Raw genomic sequence first — 13,904 nt, forward strand, 5'->3', positions numbered from 1 at the left:
AGCTACTACTGTAGCCCTGCAAACATGGGAGGCAAACTGAGCAAGAAGGGATTCAGTGTGGCTTATGAGAAACCAACAGCCCAGAGGGTTGAAGAAGAAGCTACAGAGGCTGCTATAGTGAAGCCAGAGGAAACCCACCCTGCTGCAGAGTCCATGGGACCCACAACTGAGAAGAGAGGTAAAGATTCCCAGGTCCTTGCTGATAAGATAGAAGATGAGGAAGGAGGTGGAGTCCCTGCAGTGGGTGTAGAAGAGATCTGTAAATCTGAACCAAGGCAGCTAGATTTGGTGCCTAATGAAGAGCAGCTGGTGGCTATCAGTGAGGAAACCACTAAATCTCCAGAGGCAGACCCTTCCCAGCTTCTGGAAGTCACAGCACCTACAGGTGTTGAGAGCAGACAGGAAGGTGATGCTGATTAGATGCAATCCCCCAGCATCTGAATGCCAAGTGACTCTACCCCAGTTTCCATTTCAAGACCAAACTCTGTGAAGAGGCACCTTCTGTAGAATGAGCCTAACACTAGTCCTACTCTCTGCTTCTACAACCTCCGAGAATCAATTTGGCAGAACACCTCAATCTTTCCAGCAACTATCTGATCCCTAGTGCCAGAGTGAAATGGACAGTCTGAACAGTGCTATTAAAAACTACCTCTTTTGGATGGTTCCATCAGCACTGGTGAGCTGTATCCCCAGCTCTTAGCCAAATGTGAGTCCTCTGGAGAGGAATGGGGAATGAAGATGGCATGGAACTCTGATGAATTGCCCAAAGTCGTTTAACTTTGTCTAGACTGTCTGAAAATACAGCACATCTCAATACCTGAACTGTCATAATTGCACTTTCCAGTGCATAGCTATCTTTATCTGTTTAATGAAGGTTCTGTTTAACTTAATGTGATATCTTTGTGCATATTTATACATGCAAGGGGTAAGCAGCTTTAAGACCAAACTTGCTTCCCATGTATTTCACTGTCCTGAGTTATCTGACAGGGGTATGTCCTGCATGCAGTAATGATATTGTGAGTTGTTACATAGCTTTACCAGTGTCTGTAACTACAGTTCCAGCTCCATTTGAGGCATTAGCTGACACTTTTCCAATAGCATAACATGTAACAGATGAAATTTAATATAATGTCTTTCTGTATAAACTAGTAGCATAATTTCAGAACTACTATTTCCTAGGTATAGTAATAGGACATGGGAGGCTTGTGACAGTCTATATGCAGTAGCCTGGTATAGTGAGTGATGTATTCTAATGTTTGCTAGTAATAAACTTCATTTTATAATTGCAATATGGCAGTGTCTCTCATATGGCTTGTATCTACCCAAACTGAATAACTTTGGGGGGGGGGGGGCTATATACTACCAGGTTTAAAAAAAAAACATAAAACACCTGAACCATGCATCTACATTCCATGTTCCTCAGCTAGGAGGAGGTATGGAGTAAAAATGTTAAACACCCAGATGACATGGTGGTTTTTTAAAACGGGGACTAAAGTAGTTAGTCCCCGAGGTTTTTTTAATAGCTTTGCACTAGAACTTGTAAGATACTTGAACTGGATGCAGCTTTCAATAGGCCCTCAGAACACAACATCCTGAATTCTGGAGATTACAGAGTTTAATTGCATGACTGAAAGTAAGAATGAATACTCTCACTTGGCTTGCAGTAGCCCCCACACAGACTATTTCTCTATACACCTTGTATCTACTAATCTTTTTTTTTAATAAAAAAAAACTCACTATAAAGTCAAAACCCATACAGCTCTGCCTGAGACAACTAGATCCATTTGGCTTCATAAATACAGTGGCTGTTCCCGCAACTGAGGCTGGTTTAACTGAAAGTATGTGGGCAACGCATCTTCAAGAAGCCTGCTACTACATGTAACAATTCCAGCTGCTACCTCTAAGTAGTGTTTCCCTAGTTGCAGTTGCCCCTCCTAGCTTCTCTGTTGCCACTTGAGATTGCCTTGGTGTAAGGAACAAGCTGAGTTTTGTATGAAGTCTATCGTCTCATTGTCAGCTGACATCTGCACTGTCCTCTGACTTGTTACCTTTATCAGCATAGTTCCTGACATCAATAGTCTTCCACTAGTGTTACTTAATTCCATCCCACCTTCATTCTCAGATCAATGATACACTAATCCAATAGAAAAGGATTAACCAGTAAGTGTTTCACTATAAAGTTATCTTCCCTTGTAAAGAGAAAGATGGACTTTTTTTTGCCATTTTGCAACTATCAGTCTGCAAGTCCCACATTTATTTCAATGTGGGAAAGATTTTTGTCCCTTGTCATTAAGTCAAGCTCCTATACTCTCACCCCCACCACTGATTCTGTCATTGCATCTGTCTAGTTGAGCTATAAGGAAAATAGTTTGGGATTTTCCTGGAAATTGAGACTTTTTTCCTTTAAAATTGTTCCATCATTCACACAAAGCTTTGATGAAAATATTAAATTCTTTGTGACATGGATATTTTGGTCCATACATTTTCCTTTTAAGCCATTTTCCATCACTGTCTTTTTTTTTTCCTCCTTTCCTCTTCTTGTCATGCTAATGTGTGTGTTAGGGTAATTTATATTCTCAAGTATGCTGTCCCGTGTGTAATCTTCAACCACCTTGACTGTTATGTGTACACATATATAGTAAATGATAATCCCTGGCCTAGGGTGATTATAGGTTTAAAAAAAATCAAGGCATGAAAACTGGAGAGGGGAGAATAAGGACTGGGCAACAAAAATAAGAGGCTGTTTAGCAAAGACCAGTGCTAGGCATAACTTTTAGCTAGTCAGTAGCCTAACTGCAATTTCACATGCCTTCATGGTTAGCAGCTGGTAGTTTCTAACCAGTTTGTATTTTCCTATGTTGGCATCTTTCATACACAGATGTTTCCTCAGCCTTCTTATTTAAACTCTCATCTTAGCTGTTAACCTTAAAGCTCTATATGAGAACCAACAAAATTGTTAATGTTGCTACCTAAAAGCTTAATCGTTCTGGCCTGTACCTTTACACTCACTCTTCATTCCACAAGCTTAAAATTAGAGCATCCACTTAGTCATATGTGCCAGATATGAAGAGATATTCTATGCTAAGGCAATAATATAGAAAGACCATCTCATGCAACACAGTTGTCAATTATTCATTGGTGGATGTCTGAGTGTACATTCATGTACAAGTCTCCTTATCTTGTTCTACCAAATACCCCAGAGAAACCCCTACCTATTAATAGTGTTCAAAATGAGGTGAAAAGACTGGTAATAAGGTTGGCTGCTTGTCTGATCTTTGTGTGAGATAAATGGTATCCAAGTTGAACTACATACTATGTCAGAGACTTATTAAGCAACTAGTATCCTCCAGTTTGCTATTTTGCTTCACAAAAATCACTCGACCCACCAAACTTTGATGGACTATCATCCACTTGCTACGGTAGTTTGATAGCAATTGTAGCTAGGGAAAAAACAACCAAAAAGCCTTCACTGGACTGAGCGGTTCCTTTGTACACAGCAGTAAGGTAATGGTTCATATCACTACAACCAACATTCACTTTTGTTAGGACTATTGTGACACAATTTGCAATTGTTTTCCAAAGAACAGTTTTTCCAACAAATATGAGAAAATTTCAGCCCTTCTAAATGATTAAACTATGTACCATCAGTTTCTTTGTATGTTACTGGGTCTCCAAACATTTAGTGCATTAGATATTATGCTTTTGGGCTGCATTAATCTCATCAGACTCTTCTAAGATCCTGTGTTAAATGCCCACTCTTTGGTGCATGCTTTCCCATGGTGTATTAGCAATAACATAAAAGATAATTGCTCCTCCACCAGAATTCCCAAGACCATTTCTTTCAGGTTTACTGATCATCTCACTCAAATATCTGTGACAAAAGTCAACTTCTTTTAGTCAGAGAAGAAGCATGACATTGGGCTCTTTTGTTCGCAGTTTTAGTTGTTAATTGCCAGCTCTATCTATGACATAATTATGTGTCTGCTGTTTACACTGTTTAAACGAACTGAAACCCAGCAATAAAAACTTAAGCACATTTGCAGAAGAGTTACACAAGAAACCTACACATCTGTGATAACTTTATATTTAGTGTGGGTTAATAGCCCTTGCAGGAAGTGATTTAGGACATATGGCCAGAATCGGTACAGATATTATATTATAGGTTTATTTTCAATAAATCAAGGAATGTTTTGGACCAGAACATGAGACAGGCATATACCATATATTCTATACTGCCCATTAAGGTGTCTCTAAGTCTGGAAACCATAGACTTCTTTGCATTTCATAGAAGCTCAGGGTTGGAAGGGACCTCAGGAGGTCATCTAGTCCAACCCCCCAAAAAAGGTAATAATTGGAGATATACCAATCTCCTAGAACTGGAAGGGACCTCAAAAGGTCATCAAGTCCAGCCCCCTGCCTTCACTAGGCAGGACCAATTTTTGCCCCAGATCGCTAAGTGGCCCCTTCAAATATTGAACTCACAACCCTGGGTTTAGCAGGCCAATGCTCAAACCACTGGGCTATTCCTCCACCCTCATTTGAGGATGAGGTCTAACACAGAATGGATAGATAAAATTGCAAGATCCCAAACCTGATTCAAATGGCAGCCCTCAGGGTCCTCTTATTCTCTTTTCAGTTCATGTTCTTGCATGTTCCCACGTTTTTAATTTCCACCTTTGTGATTATTGCCAACTGTAGCTCTCTAAGTATCCAATCTCTCTTATGCAGCTGTTTCTGAGACTCCTCATAGACGTCCTGCCACCAAGAAGCTTAACTTGAGAATTTCTTATATACTTTCCTCCTGCTCACTTTCTTCTTTCTAGCTTCCCTGTCATCCAGGGTGCAGAAATACTATGTTGGTGAGTATAACACAAATCCATTGGGTACCATTGAAAGACAAGCTGTGTAAGGTAATATTTTATTGGGCCATCTTCTGCAGGTGAGAGAGACAAGCTTTCAAACTCCACAGCACTCTTCTTCAGGTCTTGTCCCTCGCATCTCTAATAGCCTGGGACTAACACAGTTTCAACAACACTGCATACAACAGTGGATACTACTGACAGCTGCGTTAGTTCTGCAGCCTTTGTAATCTCACTATTATGATAGTGCCTAGTAGGGCCCAAATGGAAATTATGAACCATAGTGCTGGGCACTGTAGACACCGAATAAGAAACAGCTTTTGCCCTGAACAATTTACAGTCTAAATAAAAATGACAAATTCAGGAAAGGGACAGAAAATACAAGCAGAGTGAGCAATTCAATAGCGACAAATGTCATGTTCATTCCACTCTTTTTTAATCCTTTCTATGATGTTAGGTTAACAGAGGACTAGCTAAGTGGAATGGAGGGGAGTGAAGTAAACAGCCACTTAGAACAAGCAAGATAATATTGAGGAAAATTTCAGGGGGTCTGATGGGCTTGGCTTCAACTGCCAGCTTCAGTCTCTGGCTGGCACCTCCCTGCAGTTCTTTTTCCCCAAGTCCACATGGCTGGGGAGAGGAGGACACCAGATGGCTCCCAGTGCCAGTAGTGTGGGCTGTCCCCCATGGAGAATTCTCCGTCCAAGAATGCTGTGGGGAATCATGGAGACTGGCTCTTTTCTTCTTGTACCTTCTGTTATGCTCATCTACGCTCATGAACAGTCCCCACTTTTGTTATTGCCTCTCTCTACTTAAAAAGAATTAATATCCAGAGATACCATACTCAAGGACTTTTTTCTGATTAGCCAGTATCCCATGGTGAGCATTTCTCTTCCCAGGACTCATTGAAACCACACATTGGCAGACAGACCCCACAGTTTTGCAGCACTGTACTAATTGATATTTATAGCTAATAAAACTAGTTTCACTGATATAGGTGCTATTTTACAGTCAGCAGGGTGGTTAACACTTCAACAATGGATTAAAAGACCGCTTCTAACTTCATACAACCACAAATGTCTTCCTAGAAGGAGCAACCACGCTGCGGAATAATCTCATCATGTGTAAAATTGCCCTTCAGTGTACAAAACCGCCAGAAGTCAGATGTGTCTAGAGCAGTGGTTCTCAAATGCTCCCCCTTCTTTGTGTCTGTAGTCATTTACACCCCCTCCACACACAAGTACATATACTGCAATCCAGCTCTGAAGGCAGAGCGGAGCTCAGCGGCTGCTGGCCTGGCACCCAGCTCTGAAGGCAGCGTCATGCCAACAGCAGCAGCACAGAAGTAAGGAAGCCAATGTGAAAAGTGCTATTTGTCAATACCACTTTTCACAACAGAGTTAGTGCCCCATTGCGACCCTTACTTCTGTGCTGCTTCTGCCACCCTGGGGCTGACAGACAGAACTCCACCATCTCCAAGTGAGGGATTTGGGGTGAGAGAGGAGAGCCCGAGCCTGGGCTGGCTTCTGCTGAGGGATTGGGGTGCCAAGGGGAAGGAGAGCCAAAGCCCAAGTGGCAGGGCTCCGGTTGTCAGCTATGGGGCAGCAGGGCTCTGGCTGCCTCCGTTATCCCCGCCTCCTGGGTGTGCATGGCCCATCTGAACAAGCCTCAGCCACCTCAGCTCTTAAAACATTAAAAAAATCACACAGCTCGCATCTTCCTTGACACATTTCCACAGGCACCGACTTTCCAATGTGCAAGGGGGTACTTGAACCGTGGCTCTGTCCCAGGTCCCGCCCCCACTTCACCCCTTCCCCAAAGGCCCCGCCCCTGTCCCACCTCTTCATGCCCCATTCCACCCGCTCCCCTGAGCATGCCACACCCTCACTTCTCCCCCACTCCCCCCCGTAAGCCTCCTGCACACCGCAAAACAGCTGATCGTGGCAGGCGGAATGTGCGGGGGAAGTGCTGATTGGTGGGGCCAGGAAGCACTGGGGGGAAGAGGGGAACTGATAGGGGAGTTGCTGGTGGGTGCTCAGAACCCACTACTTTTTCCCCATGGGTGCACCAGGCCCAGAGCACCCATGGAGTTGATGCCTATGCCCATGCCTCCCTTAGGAGGCCCACCCTATAGTTTGAGAACCACTGGTCTAGATATACACTCATCCCCTGGTGGAGATATCCATGGCTTCACTTCTCAGGCTGCACTAACAGTATCTTAGGGAGGGAAGTAAGCAAGATTTACTGGTGGGTTTTTGTTTGTTTCTCTTTTGACATAGTGATAGATAGTGCTTTTCTATAAAGGTATGATCTGTGCCTGTCAGTTTTCCCTGCTGTTCAGGGTGTAGGCTTATAATAAGGTGAAAGCCTAACAATCCTGTGATCAGGAAACTGGATGTACTGAAACACCTGCTTAGCTTGCTGACCCAAAAACACGCTTTCATTTGTCTGCACTATAGAGGCAACTCTCTTATGGAAGACCCAGTTAGATTCTATCTTCTTGCCTGACAACAAAAACTGACAAACTCTTGCTGTAGAATCTCCACTACCTAGTGTTCTGTAAGAGACAAATCCTAGCTTGGTTTTCAGGTGTTCTGGCTGTCTTTATAGTGCTGCCAGTAGCCATCAGCTTTATGAATCATAAATCTAGCAAAGTCCCATTGAGTCTGAGGGAGCATAAATAAGGAGCTTCGTGATATTCTGAATTCCTTTTTCTTCCTATATCAGCATCTTAAAAGATTTACCACATGGAATCTATGTGAAACAACTGGTTAAGTGACTTGCATGAAAGTAAATTCCATTTTATACTGACTAATGCAGTAGCAGAGAGGCACAAGTACTACTGAGCATCAGCACTTAAAACTGATGTGCATAGGCAAGTATCTGATGTACCCTTCCCCATTCACCAGGTGACTTCTTGCATTGATCAAGTGGCTAAGGTGTGCGGGTGATAATAAATTTTTCTCTCTATTTTTCAGGTCAGATGTTGCCAACTGCCATGATATTGATGAAATACTTACCAGAAGCTTGGTGTTTTTCTCCCCTCTCCCTCCCCTCCTGCATTCCTTACCTCAACAAAGACCCTGTCTTGTGAGGCATTAATTGGTGAATCGCAAAGCAAAGCAAAGCAAATGGCTCTCATTGGCCACTTCCCAGTAGGCTTCTAGCTATACTATGCTACAGAGCTCCCCGCGGAGCGCTGCTTTACCACGTTATATCCGAATTCATGTTATATCGGGTCATGTTATATTGGGGTAGAGGTGTAGCATGGACACTGTATGGAAACTTGGTCTCAATTGTTTGTTCGTTTTTAAGATGGTGAAATCTGCAAGCCTCTTTGTATCCAAAATATTGTAACTGTACTAGCGAACACGTAGCCACCTCTTCCTCTCAAACTAAACACCCAAACTCTCTAGGTGAGAGCTGTAACAGACTTGTCCCCTCTGTGGATCACATTCCACAAAGGGGGACATGAGTAAGTTATATATTCACCTATCTTACTATGCAACAATCTGCCTGTACACTAGTTGCTAAGTATTTCAGAGCTCCTAAGCATTTGTAGCTCTCATTGATTTCACTGGGAGTTTTAGGAGCTGTAAATCAGGCCAAATATTTGAATGAACACATATAATACCATACAATACAGCATGCTGGAAACTCAAAAAGCAAGCCAGCCAAGAATACAGGAAAGGGCACCAGGATCTATATATGTATGGTCCATCTATTTTTTAAGTTTGTTTTTATTATTAATTATTATTATTTCAAAACAAAAGACAATAGGAATGGGCAAAAGAAGTCTGAAGTCTGCACATAAAAGATACAACCACACAAGTTTTAAAAAGCCATTCAGTGTAACAGACATCCTCATTCTTTAGATGATATAACAATGAACAATAAGAGAAATGGAACAGTGATTTGGTGGAACTAAAGTTCAGGGAATTGTGGGGAAGTATTTCCTTGTGGCCACCTAGCTCTATATAAGGTTAGCCTTCCTAATAAAGAAGATTGTTCATGAGGACCTACTGCAAGGTTGCTGATGTTGGTGTTTTTGTAGGTTGGTAAGAGATTTTTCCTTTTTTTATTTATCTGTTTTAAATGTTTCCTGGCTCTTTTGTTAGTTTTGTGTGTAGTTTAATGGTATCTTTATATATACACACACAAAATGCACAATGGGACTGAGTAGGGGTTTTTGTTTTTGTTAACAATCAGTATAATTGAAACAAAGTTTTAAAAACAAAAATATTATTTTTCCCTGAATGGTCTTGTAGATTAAAAGGAGAAGAAACTTAAATTACTGCAGGCTGTACTTTCAAAAGATGAACTTTTGGGTTAGCTTGTTTCTCTAAGAATGTATGGCAAGTGTGTAGGATAAGGGGCTGTCTGAGTAATGGGAGAAAAGGCTAGATTCTCTCCATGTGTAGTCACAATATAATTCAGTCTTTGACTTGAGAGCTATCTCTTCTATGGTTAGTGATATTATAAAACCTAGTTTAGTTTGTTGGTTGAGCTGTTGATAACAACAGAAGGAAAACTACCTCTGATTTGATAAAGTTGCTATCAATAACAGGACCAAGATGGAGTTGAATTTTAAAGGGTTAGAATGTGTGGACACCTGTTGGTCAGTGGCAGTAAAGTTCTGTCTGCAATTTTAGTCATTTGAATACTAACTGTAAAGATAATTACCTGCTTTCTCTATCTGGTCCTGCTGAAATAAGGAAATGCAGCAGTAGTTGTCCAATCATCATTAGCAAGTGGGCTTCTATTAACTGGCATGGTATAGTATTGGGTAATGTGTTTGCTTAGAGTTATATGGGCTAAGTAGCTAAAATGCATGGCTGCTTATGTTGCTCCTTCTGTCTTTACAGTTGAGATGCTTTTTGGTGGTCACTAGAATATTCCTGACAGACAGAAGCCAAGCAGCCTTTTCTGTACCTCTTGGTACTGCTGTGAAGAGGTGGAGTATTTTGTTCCTAACTATTGTGCTGCTCCAGTGCCAACCATGGGAGGCAAACTTGGCAAGAAGGGGATCAGGGCAACCGAAGAGACAGCTGAAGATCATAAGGATGAGGGAGAAGTTGCAGAAGTGACACCAAAAGATACAGGTGAGGCCCAGCCTGCAGCAGGGTCCATAGACCTAGAGTGTGGCAAAGAGTCCCAGATGGAAGATCAGGAAAGCAGGGGAGATTCTGCAGAGTGCAAGGAATCAGAGGGAAGTACAAATGCAAAGCCAGAGATGCAGCAGCACACTGAAGAGGAACTGGTGGCTTCTGCTGCTTACATTGAGGCTGATCTACCCCTTCCTCAGGAAGTCACTCTTCCTAAAGTAGAAGAGAGCAGAGATCAAAGCAAGGCTGAAGAGATCAACTTCTGAATCCCAAGGAATCAAGTGTGGAGAGACTCCAGCTTCAAGCAAGATTTGTTAGAAATAACAGCTTTTTTTCCCCTCATCACAGACCCTGTAACCCAAGTATTTGACTTCATTCCTGTAGACTTGGGGTCTGCAATCCAGCAGAACTCAATCCATTTGAGAAACTTCACTCTGGCTCTGCTACAGTGAATGCACAGCTGGAGCTCTAACATTTAAAATAATATGTCTATGAGCTGCACTTTGTGCATTCATAGTTCTGACCTCAAGCCACATGTCTTCCCAAGGAGAATAACTTGTGCAATGGGGAAAGGAGTTAAAAGAATGCATTGTGCACCATGAGTTACCTTAACTATTTAAATGAAGTCCCAGCTTAAACTGCAGCTTCCCTGGTGTCTGAGCTGCTGAGAATGTACTTCTGTTATGATGGAGGACTGGAATGATGCACTTGAATTTACCCTTTGAGATGATCCCATTAATATCTAACAGTAGTCTGATGGGGATTGGTCTTAAAATAATGCTATAATGTAAACCAGTGGCTGACTGGGGAAGGGGTTTCTTAGTGAACATTACTTAAATAAGCTAATCTTCCTTTTGTAAACCAATATCATTCAAATTTTCTTTGCAGTGTTCCCATGAGTTAGCATGTAGCTGTGCTTGACTGAATCTACTATCATTCTGTTAACAGGTCTGTTCATGACAATTTCGGCTCTATTTTATGGGACTTAAATGATCAATCACTGAGCATAATGTACAATGGGTGTATTGAAGCTATGCAACTGTAAATAGTGCAACCAGACAACACTGTATTCCCTGCATGTGGGTATGTGGAGTAATGGGGCATGGAATCATGTATTACAACCTGAAGTCACAATATTGTCTTAATGTAACTGCCAATAAATACTATTTTATGATTGCTGCAATGTATAAGGTCTGTAGATCTTCTTAACCCTTGTCGTCTTCAAACAGATTTCATAGTCACAGCCTGGTGTAGGACATAGGGGCAGGAGCTAGGTGTTTCTGAACATAGATAGTAAGAGGCAACATGAGTAAGGTACTTAGGCACCTAAAGAGAGAGATGCTTTGGGCCAAGGTTTAGGCAGCAGCCACATTCTTAGAACAACTGCTCAGTTGCTGCCTAACCCTGTAGGCACTTGAAATTTTCACTCATCAGCATTTGCAAAGACCCAAGTTCTGATGTCACCCCAAAGTTAACAAGCTGTAAGGAGCCATACTGCAAGCCAAATTCCTGGTGGCCTCCAAGTGGAATTCTCAAACTAGGTGTCTCCCTGCCTGTCTTGCCATTGGGGCTTAATTCTGTAGGTGCTCTGACAGCATTCCCCACAAGAGCCAGGGTGGGAGAGGTTTCTGTACTAGAATATCCAATATCCCAGTGGCTAGGGCATTCACCTGAGATGTGGGAGACCTGCTTTGAATCTAGACTCTGCCTGATTTGGAGCAGGGATTGAACATGAGTCTCCCTCTGGCCCAAGGAATACTTAAATACTTCCACAAAGTAGAACAGCTTCAAGAGATTGCAAGTCCCACCCCAGAATACTCAATAGCCTTGTGTTTAGGACACTCCCTGGAGGGTGGGAATCTGGGCTCAAATCCCTCTTCCATATTGAGCAGAGTGGGAATCCAAAGGTGGGTTTGACTCATCCCAGATAAGTGCCCTGACTATGGGACAGTCCAAGCTCTTTCCTGGGGAAAAGGGTCAACCTGCTTTACATGTCTCCCTCCATGACTGAGAGTCCTGAGAGGAGGGAGGTGCTTCTCTCACCTGTCTTTCTGGCACCTTGGTGCTGAACTCCCATTGCTCTTGGCCCTGATCCCTATCCTTTCCTCTGACTCTCATGCCTAGCTTATTTGGTTGCTTGCTGGCTTCTTTCATGCCTGGGAGCTTAAATGACACTGAATTTCACAAAGCAATGGGGTGTCTAGGGGTTAGATGTTGCAACACTAGAGTACATATAGAAAACTTACCTTAAGTAATCTAGGAGCACAAAGCCAATTGGTCAAACAGTCTACTTTTGATGAGTTTGGCTTTAGGAAATTCCATGTTTAGAATTATGTGCCACCATGGTGCAACATCCTGTGCTTCACATCTTCTTGTACTTAAATTCAGAAGTAGGGAGAGTTCTTGTTAACATTGATGTGTGCACAAACTGGCTTAATTTAGTGCAAACCCAACTCTTCCCTGCCATTGACTGAATTGGCTCTGCAGTGCTGTGGCAGAGTAAGATGGACTAGTATGCTTCCAGGATCACGGAAGCTGTGACCTCACCTCAGTGGGGAGGTCTTTTGAGTGGTGGTGTTAAAGGGGAAGGGAACTGCCTCTGCAGTACTAGCGTAGCATGAAAACCTTGACTTCTGCTTTCCGCTCACACACACCCCAAGCTCTACCTGTATACGCCTTTGTTCCTTGGCTCTAGCTATCAGCCTTAGAAACAAGCCCAAGTGCTGCTCAGCTTATAGTTAAAGTTCATTCCTTCCCCTGATAATTGTCATTTTATGCCTACTGCCTATATTTTCCTTTCCCAGTCAGTCCTGAGGGTCACTGTTGGCTCAAATTTTGCATGAGGACTATCTCACGGACCCTGAGTTCTAGTTCAAGCTCTGCTGCTGCCTAGCTAGTTTGAAACAGGTCCTTATCTTCTCTCTATCTAAAGATTTTTTCCCCCCAGCCGTGGAGAGGCTGTACTGTAACCTGTTCTATATGTCTTTCTCATAAATTGTTTCTCCAATTTACTTTTCTTTGGGTCTTTTAGGTTGTGAACTCTCCCATGGAGAGAATCCCTGTACATCTCCCAGGATGATAGATCCCCATTCCCACTTGGGATCCTTTGGCTTTTCTGTAATGAAAGTTGACTATTACTGTTATGCAAATCACAATGTGTGCTTGATTAAACCATTTAGCTGTTTATACCAAACAATCTACTGCTGAGCTTGGACCTGTAGCTTGGGTCAACAGATGAGTTGTTGCTTATACAATGGTGCTCTGTTAATGGCACTTTAGAATGCTGATAGCCTGATTCTGCCCTGCCAAAATTTACAAAGACACCTCTGCTTGGGTGAGGGGTACCCAAAGAGAGGAGACAAGTCTGGAGAGGGACTAATTTGGTTATCTGTCTATGCTCTGCTTTTGAGAAACAACCTCAAAGTCCCCACTGAATAAATACAAGAATCCTTGTTCAGACTCCTAATACCTGTCTCTGATCTATCACTTTTAATCAGTAAGTCTCTATGTACTTTACAAAGGAGGTCACTATCATTACCCCCATTTTACAGGTGGGGAAACTGAGGCACAGAGCAGTGAAGTGACTTGCCCATAGTCACCCAGCAGGTCAGTTACAAAACAAAGATAAGAAACTAGGTCTCCTGAGTCCTAGTCTAGTGTTCTAGTTTCTAGGCCAGAGTGTTTGCCAGTGACTTTTACTTTATGGGGCTTAATGAAACAAAGAGATTGGCCAAAAACTTCTAATTGGTTGTGCTTGTAGATGGTGCTGAAATGCCCATACCTAATGAGACTAAGGGTACCGTTGTGGCCAGTGGTGGGGTTAACACCACTTCCCCAAATTAAGAACTCCCTCACTGATCATGGCTTACCCAACTAGAGTGGAATGCATTTTATGACTCATTTCACATATTTACACTTGCCCTGCAGTGCACAGTGTCAC

Source organism: Mauremys mutica, chromosome 22 (genome assembly GCF_020497125.1).
Source record: "Mauremys mutica isolate MM-2020 ecotype Southern chromosome 22, ASM2049712v1, whole genome shotgun sequence".
NCBI lineage: Eukaryota > Metazoa > Chordata > Testudines > Geoemydidae > Mauremys > Mauremys mutica.